Below are 16660 nucleotides of genomic sequence, written 5' to 3'. Positions count from 1 at the left end.
AGTGTGCAGGGTGAACAGTGGAGTGTGCAGGGTGAGTAGTGTGTGAGTGTGCAGGGTGAAAATTGTGTGAGTGTGTAGGGTGAGCAGTGTGTGAGTGTGTAGGAGCAGTGTGTGAGTGTGCAGGGTACGAAAACTTGAACTAAGTCCGCCACACACACACATAAGACCACACACATAAGACCACACACACACACACACACCACCACACACTCTCACACCACACTCTCACCACCACACACTCACCACCACACACTCACCACCACACACTCTCCACCACACACGCAACCACACACACAACCATACGCACACCACCACCAGCCGTCAGTTCACGCTTTCACCGGGCACAAACGCCACCAGCCGTCAGTGCACACTTTCACCGGGCACACACACACACCACCAGCCATCAGTGCACACTTTCACCATGCACACACAACACCAGCAGTCAGTGCACGCTTTCACCAGGCACACACACCACCAGCCGGCAGTGCACGCTTCCACCGGGCACACACACCACTAGCCATCAGTGCACAATTTCTACAGGCACACACACCACCAGCCATCAGTGCACACATCAATTTTTAACGCATCCACAATTACCTATTTAAGCAATCGCAATATGGTGCACTTTACTTTTACACATATTCATCTAAAGCGCAGCATGCCACCATTGCTAGAATTCCAATCCAACCCAAATAATTCCACTACACACCACATGCATACACTCCGTAACACATGGCTAAAAGACATTGCCATTTACAATGACATTAGCTCTAACTCAAATAAATCCGAGACCTATTGCATTTCCAATGCTTGTTGTTTCTTCCCACCACATATGAAGGTGTACCAAGTATGAAAATGCGAAGACAAAATTATAACAGGAACAATTTCCTTGGCATGACTGAACATGCTAATATTTTCAAAGCTGGACTGCATAAAGTATTCCTTTCATTTATTTTGTCTAAATTGAGTTGGCAGCTTTACAGAGATTTTTTTAAAGCTTCATTTTACTTTAGTATCTGTCTCTCTGAACTCGGGCATCGTTTAACAGGCCTCAGAGGGCTGTGAAGCTTTTGGCAGCGATATCTAGATTGCTGACATCATAGTGCTAATGACAAACATGTTAGATTGAGTGACTCAGCCGCTTCTGGTCCAGCCGTAAATTCCCCAACATGGGTCACACATTCACTACTCAAAACAAAATCAACAGAATAAAAACACACGAGCCCTGCCAAAGAGTTCTACTAACCCCTTCCTTCACTCCCTCCTCCGAGAAGGGCGAGCCTCGTAAACAAATGGAGGTCTCTCTCGGCTGCTGTCCGCGATGGACTTTCTGGTCTGCGAAGCCCTTCTTTGTGTCCGGAGCCTGCCCGAGCTGCCATACAGGTATCAATGTGTAGGCCTGGCCCTATGTGAGATGTACTTGGCGTGCATTTAGATGGGGATTCATGGCATCTGCCCTGCACAGAAGTCAGAGGCTAGCATCGAGAGGTCCAGACGCTCTATAACTCTCTATGCTCCAAAACCCTTTTCTTTTAGGTTTTTATTTCAATACAGTATTTTTAAAGATACCAGGGTCTGCTGTTCAAAGACTGGAGACGTCAAGCTTGTGCTAACTAGTGATTAAAAATACAGAGGGCTTTGCCTTATCCAACTTTCTCCCCTAAACCTGGGCAATGGTAAAGACTTTTGTTTTGGGTTTTGGAGAGGTTAATTAAGAATGTACACTAACATATCCATTATATATGTTCACTAAGGCTGGTTCTTCTCTTAATTGACCCTCCCTGAACTTGAACATATTCCAAACAATTTACAGTTGTCCCTTGGAACCATCATAAATAACATGGCTGCCTTGGAACCCTCATAACATGGCTGCCCGCAACACTAAAGGGGTTACCACCATTGTGCCATGTCCAGCATGTAGTCAGGAACTACAACTACTGTGTCGGGGGCAGCAATTCATCAAAATAAATACTATTGTGCCATTATCAATATGTTGCTAGGAATTACCACCAATGTGCCAGGGTCAGCATGTTTCCAGGGAATGCCACCATTGTGTTAGTGCCAGCATTTTACCATGAGTTATCACCATTGCACCGGGGCCTGCATGCTGCTACACATCCTGACCATTGTGCCCAAAGCAGCATGTTGCCAGGAATTACCAACGCGTCCCAGGGCCTGGATTTTAGTACCAGAAATTATCTGATTTGTTACCTTTGCCTCAAATTGTAAAGCGCTCTGATATCCTTCGGGATCAAGTTCGCGCTATATAAAACTTTATACATAAATACCATCATTGTGCCAGGTCCAGTGCTGTGCCATGGATTGCCACCATTGTGTGAGTGGCAGCATTTTACCAATAATTATCACCATTGAGCAGGGCCTGCATGGTGCGAGGAAATACAGACACCATGCCAGGCCTGCACAAGAGAAAGGCAGTGAGGAAAACACTCTCCTCACTCACCCACACTGAACTTCGCACAAGCACACACGCTTACGCACTCACAGACATACACTTACCCACACACAGCAAGCATGCACACATACAAAAACACAAACTTGCATACACAGCCATACGCCCACACATCCAGACAGGCAGGCGCACGCACTCACACACATAAACAGATACACACTCATAGTCATGCACTTACCCACAAACAGCAAGCATGCACACATACAAAAACACACACTTGCATACACAGCCATACGTCCACATATCCAGACAGGCAGGCGCACGCACTCACACACACACAAACAGATACACACTCACAGACAGGCACTTACCCACACATAGCAAGCATGCACACTTACAAAAACATACACTTACATACACAGCCATATATGCCCACACATCCAGACAGGTTACAACAGAAGGGTTCACCCAATATCGTCACTGGGACCTGGGTATATATAATGCTGATGGGTCCCAGTTAACACACACAAAATTGTTTGCAAAACACACAAGTTAGTATAAATATATAGACAAAAGAGTCAATCTGCTACCATTGTTTTTAATTACAATGAAGCTAAGCCAACCAAACACCGGTAGGCGCCCCCTCTACTTCATTGAATTGTTTGATTAGTTAGGATTTCCCTGGCACTTGCTATATTTGGTGACAGTCTCATTGTTCCCTTTCAGAGACCCACAGCTCCCCGATTTATCTTTTATCCATCCACACATTGATGTGATTCGGTGGTCCTCTTTGGAAGTACACCTACTCAAGTGTCCCACACCATTCGTGATCATACCTGGGAATTATAACATGGCGCACATTGTAAGTTCACTTACTCTTATCCTGACGCGCCTTTTACCATCCAATCTGTCTGGTATTGGCTTACTTACTTCATTATTTCTTCCCTATCCAGAACGACGCCTCTCTTCAATGATAACTACCCATCCATGCACTGTAATCATTTCTGAGACCAGAGGTTGGTCCAGGAGTCCAGGCTCTACCTCCCCGAGTCTGTCCTGTGGGAGTGATAGTTCTTTCTCCGCCCTTGAAAACGAGCATCCTTGGTATGTCTTGTTTTCTTTAATTTTGATGCGCTTAGTCTTTAATTATCTATTTACCTAGGAGGCGACCCTAATTGTCAATTTATGTACTAAATAGGTCTGTGTCCCTGTCTCTTGTCCTGATGAAGACCCCACTGCAAGGGATCAATTCAAGCCTGCTTCCATAAAGGGGTCGAAACGTCGACTATTTCCCTGTGTTTTCAGCTGCACTCCAACATTTGTGTTATTAATCACACTCATGAAGCATGTTACTCGGTAGTGTTATATTTGAACCTATGGTCATATATATTTAAGTTAGAGTATTTGCTAATCCATTACTGTGTGGCCTTCTGGCTTTCTTTCTATGTCACTTACCCTCTCCTACACTCACTGCACATCTCCCCTCCCCTTTTCCAGGGCACTATAACAAATTTTTAAGTGTTGTATCATGAATTGTTGCCCTAATGGTTGGCTTAGCTTCATTGTAATTAAAAACAATGGTAGCAGATTGACTCTTTTGTCTATATATTTGGACTAACTTGTGTGTTTTGCAAACAATTTTGTGTGTGTTAACTGGGACACCTCTTTCTCAGCATCACACATCCAGACAGGCAGGCACACGCACTCTCACATACACAGTGATGGAACTTACTTTAAACTTGCTTTTCTCTCTGACTCTTGCTGGTGCTCCAGCAGACCTGTCTCTTCTCTCCTCTACCTCACACAGCTCCCAAGAGGGGGAGAGCTCCTTGGGCTATCTGAGAGAGTGGGGAGTGAGGGAGGGAAAAGAAGGTATGCAGGGGAGTGGGGACACAAGGGGTGGCCATTTGTTTCTAAAGGGTTCGGGGGAACTGAGAGCAATGGGGGCACAAAGGGGAATGCAGAGCCAGGACTGGTACCAGGCAGTGGAGGCCAGCACAGGTAAGCGCAGTGGGGTGGCGGGGTGTGGGGGGCTTGGTGGGGGTTAGGGAAGTCACCATACGATGGGATGAGTTACAATTTTTTTAAATAAAACCACTTACCTTGCACTCGCGCATCGCCGGCTTGGTGATATGGCGAGTGCAATGTAAGTGGTTTTATTTATTTTTTAATTTAACTTAACTTATCTTGTCGTATGTCAACTTCCTCGACCCACACCCCGCCCCCGCCGCTCTTACCTATGCCGCCCACCACTCGCACCAGGTGTTCTTCTGAGGTGTGGAAGGCAGAGACAAGTTAGGCAATGGAAGATGAGTTGGTTTTTCTCCAGGGCATCTCCATGAACCGGGCAAGGCAGTGATAGCATGTCTGCCCTTGCTATGTTAGCAAAAGGATATACTTTTCGGCTCACATAGCATTGGGTTGTGCGGTATGGCAGCAAAGAGCCAACTGCCTTTTTCTGTGTTGTGCCACTACACCACAGCATTAAAGCAAAACCAAAACAAGCATTGGCAAAACCAAATATCCTAGCATTGGCTGACAGCCTTTTTGGCTTTGATAGTGGTTCTTTTGCCGAAACGTTATAGTTGGGAAAGCTGCTACACCGTCGCCAGTTTAACAAAACAGCCAAAAGCTAAAACATTTTTGGTCTCAAAAGGAAAACTTCCACAGTAATCACTGGCACTGTATTGAACTACTTTAGGTGCAGATGTTCTCCTTGTGAATGCAGTCACTCACTGCGAAGTTAGCTGATTGCTGAAATGGGCTTACAGTTTGCCCCATGCTGTACGATGTAGTGGGCAGAACAAAAATATGAATGATACAATAACAGGCCAATGGATGAAGAGGGATGGCTGAAAGCTCTTGTATTATAAGGATATTAGGCATACAACTTTAGTAAAATAAAACTTTCTTAGTTAATGCCAAACCTAAAAACACAGAACCATCCATGTTTTGTAATCTGACGTTGACGCTTTGCTGTCTCTTAGGATACAACTTGCAATATCCTTGAATCTCAGCCAGGGAAATGTATATATGAAAGCTGTCAAGTCTGTCATCAGCTTATAAACTTTTCTTTTTCTTTCCCAATTGCTTATAAAAGAGACCATGAATCAAAGTAGAAATTAAAAGCATTTCAAATTATTTCTTCACAGTTCTACAAACAAATATAACTTTTCATACATTCTCAATATACAGTATTACTCCCTGCAATAATTCAGATGTAAACCTGGTCCACCTGGTTTTACAATAATTAATATGCATGTCGTGTAATTTAGCAAAAGAGAATATGCTAATCATTTTAAAATATCCTGAGTATAAATAATTAAGCACAATATCTTCTTTTGTTTGTTCGAGGGGGTAATAGAAATTGCCTTTCTTTTATATCTGTCAGCAAAGTCACCTTATACACGTTGGCCTCAAATACCTTCACTGCTCATTTGTTCCCTCAGAAAGTACTCTTTAGGGTTCTCTGAATGTTGCTGTGAACAAAAAAAATAACGACGGTATGGGTATAGTTGCTAAAAGGCTTAGGCGATGTTCCAGTTTTTAGTCTCTATAAATAAAAGAAATAATTTCGTACATGAAATATTTACAAAACAGACATTGATTATGAAACAACAAATATCTTAAGAGGACAGTACACTCTTCCACCTTATAAGAAGACCAGTGAATGACTATTTTACAATTAACATAAATAAGCTAATGCAATTATAGATAACACTAACAAAATATGCATGTTCCTTTTTTTATAGACTTCCTCCCACCTAGGTTTTTAAAAATAAAACGGTATTCAGGATCCCCCCATTATGCCTTCACAACACATCTTTATTTGCTAGTAATGAATCTGTTGTTTTTACCATTTAGTGATTGTGAGGCCGTTCCTCTTGGTCTTGGGACTGTTAGTGGTCATTAGGAAGTACCTGTGCTGTATCACTGGTGTCACAGGACCTCTAAACCTCTTGGGACTCCAACTGGATATCCAAGTCAAGCACTTTATGCACTTCACTACCAAAAGGGGCCTAGAGAGGGCAGTCAAGGGTTACTCCAGGAGTGGCATCTGGTTTAGAACTCAGATACAGTATGGCACACTAATCACAAACAATAAAATATACTTTCAAAGCTACTGGTATTACAATTAATATGTGTTTATTTGTGGGTACTGTTCAACCTGACATCCTTGGCGTGGTTTTCCGGCAACTATTTATTTGCCTCCCAGCCTCCTATTTTTGTTGACTTCTTTTTTGCTGCCTTTAGGACTCTGTGCACTTTACCACTGCTAACCAGTGCTAAAGTGCTTGTGCTCTTTCCTTTAAACATGGTAACATTAGCTTACACATAACTGGCATATTTAATTTACTTGTATGTCCCTAGTAATTTGGTATTACATGTACACAGAGCCTGTAAATTAAATGCTACTACTGGGTCTGCAGCACATATTGTGCCACCCACTTAAGTAGCCCTTTAACCCCTTCGAGGCTAATGACGAGCTGGCCTCGTCATGGCGCTTACCTGCCGTGCGCGGATGACAAGGCCAGCTCGTCATAAAACAATGAAAAAGAATAAAACCCAGCGCAGGACGGGAAAACGCCTAGCAGCCATGGGGTTAAACATGTCCCAGGCCTGCCATTACAGTCTGTGTGTGCAGTTTAAAACTGCCATTTCGGCCTGGCAAGATAAACCTCTTGCCAGGCCCAATCCTTCCTTTTTAATACATCTAAGGCACCACTAGGGTAGACACTACACAGTCAAGAGGGCAGGGTGTAGTGTATTTAAAAAGTTGGACATGTACTTTAAGTTTTACATGTCCTGGTAGTGAAAAACTTCAAAATTCTTTATTCACTACTGCGAGGCCTACGTCTACCATAAGATAACATTGGGATACCATATTACATTTACTTTGTGCTAACTTTTGATTGGGAACAGGTAAACCTTTCATGTTTGATATCTGAGAAATTGTAATTAAAAATCATCTCAAATAGTAAAGTAGAATTTTGAAAATGCTACTTTTTGGAAGTTTGCCTTTTCCTGCCCTATCCATTTGGGGCCTACAGCCTGTTCCTGTGTCACATGACTGAGTGTAGTTGGCAGTTAGCCTGTTTATTTCTCCCAGACAGCCACACAATAGAGGGATTAGGTGTGCCTGCATGGCAGGATGGGGGATGGAGCTGGGCACTGCCCCACTTGCTAATGAATAGGCGGTGCCCTAACTTCACTCAAAGGATAAGTCACCACATTGTTCAAGCAGTCAGCATGGAGCCAGGGAAGGGGAGGCAGGAAACTTCAATGACTTCAAAATGAATTCTATAGAAACTTCTCCTACTTTAAAGTGCGCAACAGATATAAATATTGGAACCTCAGACCAAACTCTTCAAACACTCCAGAACCTGTTGATGCTACAGAGGAAGGACTGCTGTGCTGCTTTGATACCAGGACTGCACTTCTGCTGCCCTGCTATTTTCATGCTCTGTGGTGTGCTTCACTGTTTGCTGAGAAGGAAGACTGAACCTATACCCTTCATCCCAGGCCGACGTGATTCCAAGAGTCGATTCAGAAAAGGGGGTTCAGAAAAGGGGGTGGTGATGAACAGAGTGTCTGAATTAAGCAGACCACTCTTACCCAGTCCAAAGATCAGGGCTTGATCCATCACCGTTATTTATCTCACTGCACCATCCCAGCTCAGAACCTGGCTATATGCAAATCAGTCTGTCCCTGGCCCAGTGCATCATGGGAACAGGGCAGACTAAACTACCAAGCCAATTCTTCACCAGAAAGGAGACAAGCTACCGGGGACCGGTTTCTGGCATTTCAGCCGTCTTCGGCCCGGCTTGCTTGAATCCTGATGGTGCAGTGAGAAAGGGACTGTTTGCTGAGAAGGAAGACTGAACCTATACCCTTCATCCCAGGCCGACGTGATTCCAAGAGTCAGCAGACTGAAACACCTTTTTTGAGCTACAGGGAAAAACAAGCTCCAGAGGCTCCTTGCAACTACCCAGCTGTCCTGCCACCTGGACCTGCATCTGGACCCGCCTAGCCTCTGCTAGAGTGGTTTTCTGACCCCCAAGAGGAGACCCTCAGGTATTGGACCCTTGAGGATGAAAGCCTTAAGTTCTGGGCTTTTTGCAAATGCAAACATCCTGTTTGTGCCTAGATCTTGCTTCCCATACCGCATGCTAATGCGAAGTTCCTGCGAACCTGACTCTTTGCGCCATAACGACCAATGAAATCTGGTAGCATGAGATCTGCTCTTCGAGCTAGAGCATCGACAACTCACGGTGACTGCCAACTCGAAGCTCCACAAACAACCATCCGCGACACCCCACAGGATCTTCATGCTACCTCAGCAAACATCTGCAATGCTTTCCCTGCTCCTCACGGCCCCTTCCACTGCAAACAGGAAACTTCATGCTAGACTTTGAAGATAAATCTTACAGCGGGACTAACCTGGATTCCTGTATCCAGCCTGTGCTTCATCATGGTTGGCCTGAACTTGTGATTTTCACCCGGCCTCGCACAACCAGATAATCGTGAGTGGCGCTTTGTGCTTTTAGGCGCTTTACTTACCTGAAATCCTTAAAATGCATATCTCTGGTTCTACTGATTGGATTTTTGTTATCTTGGTTTCAAAAAATTTATAAAATGTTACTCTATTTTCTAAACTGGTGTAGAATTTTTCTCGTGTTGTCTTTTCACTTTATGACAGTTTGAATTGCGCATAAAAACTTTAAACGTTGCCTCTAAGTTAGGCCCAATTGCTTTTGTGTTAATCTATAAGCGGGTTAAGCAAATGTTAATTTGGGGTTGCTTGTGACTAGCTCCCCAACAGGAATTGTGGGTGTTGTTTAAGAAGGATTTTACCCTCTTCAATCATTAATCCAATTTCCAACAGGTGTGTGATGAAGGGCAGTCAAAAGTATGCACAATAAAGAGAAAAATAAGGTTTTATCACTATCTGGATCTTGGATATTACACCATGACGTTTTTAAGCACTTGGAAATCCTAACTGCAAACACTAGAAATTATACTGCTTGAAAGTCCTTTTATCTACGTATCTGATGTTGGGCAGTGCAGCAGTAGGACTGATCAGCAGGGTACAGCTCCAGGATTCTCCACTGATCACAGTAAGTGATACCTTCAAGTTTCAATATTCTTCTGCTAAAGGCTAGGTGATTGTTCAAGTCAGATCACTAACTTTTCATTTTTGCTCCAATATGTCTGGAGTGTTGTCTAAGTTACACAGTCAGCTAAGGGGGCCTGATCCAGTGATGTGCTTTATAAACACAATAGACCACTAGCAAAAAGTAAAGTGGATCCTACTCACAAGTTTAGCTGTGTTACTTGGTAAAAGATTAATCTGGACGGTGTCTCAAGTTCTGACTTCCAAGTTATCTGGTTGTGGGAGGGGTAAACATATCACTGTTCATAGTAGGTGTTTTTAAGCAAACATTGATGAAAGGCTAATATCCATGAAGGCACTGAGAATGGGAACACATTAACACCCACAGGTCTACTCTGAATTCAAAATGTCCTGTTGGTGGTGGAACACAACTGTAACATTCTAGATAGAAGGTTAAAGAGGTTCTGGGATGAGAAAATGCAATTAGCCAATGAAAGACCTAGATTGAAAGAGAAAGCACTTTGTGTCCATCTTGGGCAGGAGAAGAGTGATCCAGGCTCCCTCGAAGGCAGGCAAAGGAGTGGCACAGACTCAAGCCCCATCAACGGGCACAGTGCTTTAATGATTCCAACATTTCCTCAGTTGGCAAGTAATACGAAGGTCATCATGTCAAGCATAGACAGATGGGATGAGGACCCTTGCGATTCCTGGACAGCGTCACTTCATCAAGGCATCCTCTGTCAGCGGGCCTGGGCTTTGCCTCTAGGTCAGGGCCCACCTAGGCCCTCTTGGGCAGGCCAGCAGCAACACCACTAGACAAGGAACAGTAACAGGCCTGCTCCTGTGTCTTAGGAATCCCCCAGCCTTAAGGTAGAGAGCAACATCCAAAGTTCCAGTTCTCGTCAAACATTTCTCCCAGGTCCAGGTAAAAGGTGCACCATGTCAAAAATCAATTTTTCCAGGAAATCCAATGTAAGGTATTTCTTTCTCGATATGGGGTTAGAGACATAATCAAAAGAGACATAATCAAAAGGTCAAAGTGGGTGTGTATTGGAGACACAGAGAAGACTTGTGAATAAAGCCTCTCCTGTTTTCATTTTGCTCCACGTGCAACACAACATCCGAGGCCACGGATGGCACCAGTGAATTCTAGTCAAACATCCTGAACAGATGTAAGTTTTTACCTAAACTGTTGTGGAGACAGAAATGTGCAAGCAGCTAAATCGGTTTTGGACATTCCTTTGCGCTTAAGCAGATTTCTGGCTTAGCAGGAAGGAAATATGTGTTATCCCAAGCTCTCTCATATGGCTACAGAGGCATCTCATGCTGCAATCACTGTGACCTCACAAAGGACATAATTCACGCAACATGCTTGCACCCCACCAGCCATAACCCACAGGTACACTCAAGGAGAATCGAAAATCCTTGGTAAGTGGGGCTGAAAAGGATGAGTGAGTGCTGCACGAGGACACACCAAAGCAGAGCCCTTGCAATGAAAATAAGTGGACATTGAAACAGAGCCCAATGGGTTCCTCTTCTATCCTTCACATTCTGAAGAAAAAAGATGCAGAGCCCCAAGGAAATGACACTATGTTGGGGGGATGCTCAAATCACCACGATATTCTGATAAAGGCAGGAACAGAAATGAGGTGCAATAAAGCATATCCATTGGTGGGGTTGTGATCTGCTTGTCCACCCCAGTGAATTGCCCACCCTCTTGAGACCCGGGCAAGAACTTTTGAAGCATGTGATGTCTGAATTGAGCCTGTTGTTTCTAAGTGCTCCCAATGTTTTGCAATAAGTGGAGAAGTGTGGCTCACTGGTTAGAGGAGGCAGACCTGGAAGCAGAGGTCAGCCTAGGACCAGGGTTCAATTCCTGGCTCGGCTGGGTCTTGAGTCCTAAAATGTCCATGGACTCGACAATTCTCGCTCTGGTGCCTACTCGATTCACGGGAGTCACACTCTGTGACTCTGGGCAATAGCTTGCTTAATCTCCACAACGGCCCCTTGCGGCGGGATGCCTGGCTTTCACCTTGCGGATACCCTGCCGGGGTTATCTCACAGGGGAATACCAGGACGGGTTCCCTAAGCAAGCGCTTAGAAACCGCTCGGTGATTTGTGCTATATAAATTCCTGTACATTTACATTTACAAGGAACTAAATGTAGATGGAGCTTGTGAGTCCTTTTGTCTGGATCCTGTGGTAGCATGTGGTAACTGGATAGTTACCATATAGGATGTTGTAGTATACTGTAAGATTGTGCAGCCTGAGAGACAGCTGTGCTAAAAGTTTGGTTTGAAATGTGTGCATAACCTGTGGGTTAGCTCTATAGTTTAGGACCTAATGCTGTAAAGTCAAAGTAATCTGAAGTCTGTCCTGCATTATACATTCTGTATGTGCTGAAAGGCTATCCTCCTAGTAAGAACTAATCTGTAGCAAAATGCCTATTGCCCTTTTTAAAACATGTCTACATTGTGCCTTTTTAGTGCTAGCAAGGTAAGAATGGGAGCAACAAAGTGGAAGATGAGAGAATCAGACAGCACAGGCCTGAGGGGATTAATTAATTTTAGAATGAAAGGGAAAGGAGGGCGGCTGGCCAACTGTACACGCCTTAACACACTGATCCATCCCACAAGGCTGTACAGAACACGTTGGGCATAAGGGAGGCCCAGAAGGCTGGGATCTTCTACCCACACATACACATGTCTTATTTTCATGAACTTTTGTGTAATCAGATTTGACTTTACTGCAAAGTGTGCAGAGGGGTAATCCAGAAGCACACTATATGCCATTTCTGCAAGACAACCTCGGGTCTTAGAGGCTGTAAAAATGTTTGCGCAGGACTTCCCCAATGAGTGGGTAACTCCACTAATCCCACCAGAGAACAGTTTAACAGTGTAAAGGCGGTATAGGGCGGTCAGCGCAGTATTTAGAAAAAAACTGGAAAACTGTTGGTATTGTTCATTACAGTACACAGCAAGTAATATTTTCATTTTGAATCTTACAATTGTTAGCACAATAATAAATTTTTCATTTTTGGAGGAGCCAGCCAACACGTGCGCCGCCACTTTAAGAGAAGGGGCATGGGCATTCAGAAATATAAAATAAACATTACTTATTGGTAACTTTGTATGTATGAGGATATCGTAACGGTGCTGCAGCTGTGCACTCACATCCCTACAGCAGGAGCGCTGTGTTATTGACGTACCTCACTGACTGAAACCTCTGAACTGGATTCTTACAAATGGACCTCCACATCAAACACATTAAACTATTGGCTGATTTGTGTTACTGAGATTGAAATGGGTTACTCACAGGCGATTCATTAATATCTACAGCAAGTGCAGTAACCTCCAGGCTAGCTTACTAAGGTCTGAACCTGCTGTGGTATTCACTTGTTATATTACCATCTAGGTTTGGAACTTGCAACCTGTACATTACACAGACAGCGTTTAGAGGATTTGCGCTAACCTCATAAACTATTTTCTTATAACTTTATGTGTATATAAGCTACAAATGAGTAATAATGCCTGTGTTTATTATTGTTTATAACAGGATTGCGAGAAATAATTGCAATAAACAATGGGCTTTATTTAACTCATCAGCATCTGGCACGATTGGGAAAAAGGATATTTCGGATACCCTCTCTTACACAAACCTCTTCGGCTGTGATTGTTAGTGGAGGCCATCACACCATGGCATACACTCCCGCCTGCTGTCCTGCTCCACGGCCCAGGGAGGGACAGGCATACACTGCCCCCACTTTTTGATTCCAGAGTGAACACAAACCCACTACACCCACTTAACAGACTCATGATGGTGCAAAGACCGCGCCCAACCTCCAGGCCCAGAAGGCGGGGGTCTGCTACCTACACATACGCACGTACGTCTTCCTGTCACGAACATTTGTGTAGGAAATTTGTCCTCACACTGAAGTATGGCAGATAACTATGCCATGAGCACAATGTGTGACATTTACACGTAGTGACATGTTTTCCTTAAATCTAGTCTGCCCCACGGCTCCCCTCCTTCGGGCGGGCCGCCACCTTTCACTATCGTCACGCAGTCTATTTCCGGAGGCGCCTTCCGGGAAGGTACCGTAGCTGTAAACGAAGCAGCGCAATAATGGAAGCCAGAATTAGACACAGAGCCCCGCCCGGCGAGAGTGAAACCCCCGAGAATTACTTCCAGGACTGGTGAGAAGTGGAATCTGTTATCAGGAAGCGATGACGCAGTGAGGCCTGCATCACTGAATCCACCCCTGCCAGGGATGCGCGTGGCTCATGCACGCTTTGTGTCCCCTCTGACGTCCCTGGTCCGTGATTCAAGGTGACGCCGACGTCCTGGAGAGGCACGGGTCCAATCAGGGTGGGTTGCAGCGCCTGCGTCCTCACTGCCTGGCTCTGACAAGGGGACCACCGCCCGGGTAGGGTGGCCTTTGATCCGAGAGCAGCTTTGAAATAGATACTCAGATCAGACGCTTAGAAGAGGGGCGGAGGGTGGCGTGGATAACGGTTTGAAAATGCATCCGGTGTGGATAACGGTTTGAAAATGCGTCTATGGAAATGAAATATTACCTCAGTGTGTGGCACAGGGTTCAAGTGCAATATTTCTCTTTTGTATCAAATCGTCTATTGCCCGAGGAGCACTTTTGGACCCATAGCAGTGATTCTCGGATAACATGCTGCAGATCTTCTGAAAATCGCCTTCCAGGGGAAATACTGCTTTTAAAATAATGTACCAAGACATAACCAGTGCATTAAGAGGGAACAAATAAGTGAATGTACTCATCCATTTGAGCATTGAGGGAGGCAGTTGGGAGCGAGGCTAGAGGCGGAGCTAGGAGGCAAGCATTTCAGAGGAGCGACATTTTCTTGGTGCGCAATTGTGCATGACAAGTCAGAAATATTTCTGCCATCTGTAGAATATTTGTTTTTCTTCCATTGTGCAAAATGATACATGTATGATTTTTGTAATTTCATATCATTGCTGATTGTCTCTGACCCTACAGAAATATGAACAAGTCATAGGAATTTTCTCATCGTACACAACAAATACTGTGAGTAATTTGAGTAAGAAACTTTGGCCTCCATTCTTTAGAGTACACCTTCCATCTTGCATCTTTACATGTTGTTTTCTTCTCTCTGCTGCCCCTTCCACTTTTCAAAAAAGTAAACATCAAAATTGAAGTTCCTGAACCAACCCACACGAAATGGAACATTTTCAATCTTTCCCACAATACAGACTACACCACTGTCTCAGTCGGCATCTACTATACGGCGCATAGACATCCACTTTGGTCAATCGAAGTCCTCCACGGATCCGCCAGTGGGAGCACAAGGTACTGGACATGAGCACTGGGTAAGTAAAGTGATTACACGGAAGTTGCGGGCTACTTCGGTGAAGAACTACTTAAATAAATGGCTGATATGAATGCAATAGGGTGAGTTGAGTAACAATATGTCAGTGCAAAGAGGATGAGATGAACAACATGGGTGGTGGTACCAGGGTAAGCAAGATATGCACAGTGTAGCCAAGAAAAGCACAGGGCAGATGATCCTTGCGCTGGCTGGGTCAGATGAGAGCTAGATGAGTGAAGTGAGGAAGGGTGGGTCAGTTAAAGCAGATTGAGTAAATTAAGCATGATTGGCCAGTGCTGATTGGAACCGCCAAGCACAGCTTACATGATGTAAGCAAGGTTTGGCAAAGCAAATATAGAGTGGGTAAGTCGTGCACAGAAGAGATATGGTGGCAGTGGCGGCTGGTGACATTTGAAAGTAGTGGTTTGTAAACTTTGGGCATGACTATTATTTAGCGAACTATGTGAGCAAGTTCAATGGACAAACCTGGGGTCCGGGTGAGTCCCTCTCCTGAGAAAGAAATGAATAAAACATTTGCAAATGGTATTTTTTAAAGCAAAGGAATGTAGCGATAAAGCAAGGCTTATTAAGCAGTGGGTTCGTACAGTCTTGAAATATTAAACACATTAAAAACTGCACCATATTGTCCTGCATTAATTTGTTCAACAGTTACTGTAATGTGTAAATTGTACAGCATGACAACTTTAGCCCTTTAAAATGTATGCTCGCCCAGTGTCTTGCACTGCATGCAGCATTAACTTTGAAAAAATATGCTCTAACCAGACTTCGAGAAGCACCCACAGATGCTGGTTGTAGCCAGTCATATAGAAATATGTGTAGACAGGTCTTTAAGTGAGATGAAAAAAAAGTGGGTGCTCTCTATAAAGTAACATGTCAAATAAATGTCTGTGATTCCCATAGTGTGCCACCTGACCGGTATTTTAGTTTCTCTTTGAGATGTAATTTTATTCAGATAAATGACACAACTGACATACACCTAAAGCCTGTCAGTGTGATGACTTTGTCACTGAATGTTAGCTGTTTAAGATAAACGAGTAACCACAATGATTTCTTATAAATAATTAACATTGGAAATGTTTAAATTCTGAAATAGTGAGTCTGTGAATTAAATAGGATTGAGGCCTGTGGAAGGAGTTTGGCCTTCAGTTATGTTTGCTTTATATTAGATATGTAAGGACAACAGTTGATGGACAGAATGCAGAACAATTGCATACATTCACCCCAGTACAGAGATCTGGGCCTCAATCCATCAATTTTTTGCTCACCATGCCATTCCAGTTTGAACCTAGCCGTATGCAATCAGGCTTGACCCTGTGCCCCATGGGAACAGTCCAGCCCGAACTGCCAAGCCAGGTCCTCCCTGGACTAAAAACAAGCATCCTAGAACCGGTTTCGGGCTTTCAGTCCTCATCAGCCAGGATAGCTTGATTCCAGTGGCATGGAGAGCATGGGACTCATGTCTGAACATACCCTTCCCTCTCGGGATGATGAATGCAAAACCAACAGTTGATAGACAGAATGCAGAACAATGTCATACATTCACCCCAGTACAGGGATCTCGGCCTAAATCTATCATTTTTTGCTCACCATGACATTCCAGTTTGAACCTAGCCATATGCAAATCAGTCTTGACCCTGTGTCCCATGGGAACAGTCCAGCCCGAACTGCCAAGCCAGGTCCTGCCTGGACTGGAAACAACCATCCTAGGACTGGTTTCAGGGTTTCAGCCCTCATCAGCCAGGATAGCTTGATTCC

This window comes from Lissotriton vulgaris, chromosome 11 (genome assembly GCF_964263255.1).
Source record: "Lissotriton vulgaris chromosome 11, aLisVul1.2, whole genome shotgun sequence".
Taxonomy (NCBI): Eukaryota; Metazoa; Chordata; class Amphibia; order Caudata; family Salamandridae; genus Lissotriton; species Lissotriton vulgaris.
This window is presented reverse-complemented; position numbering follows the sequence as displayed.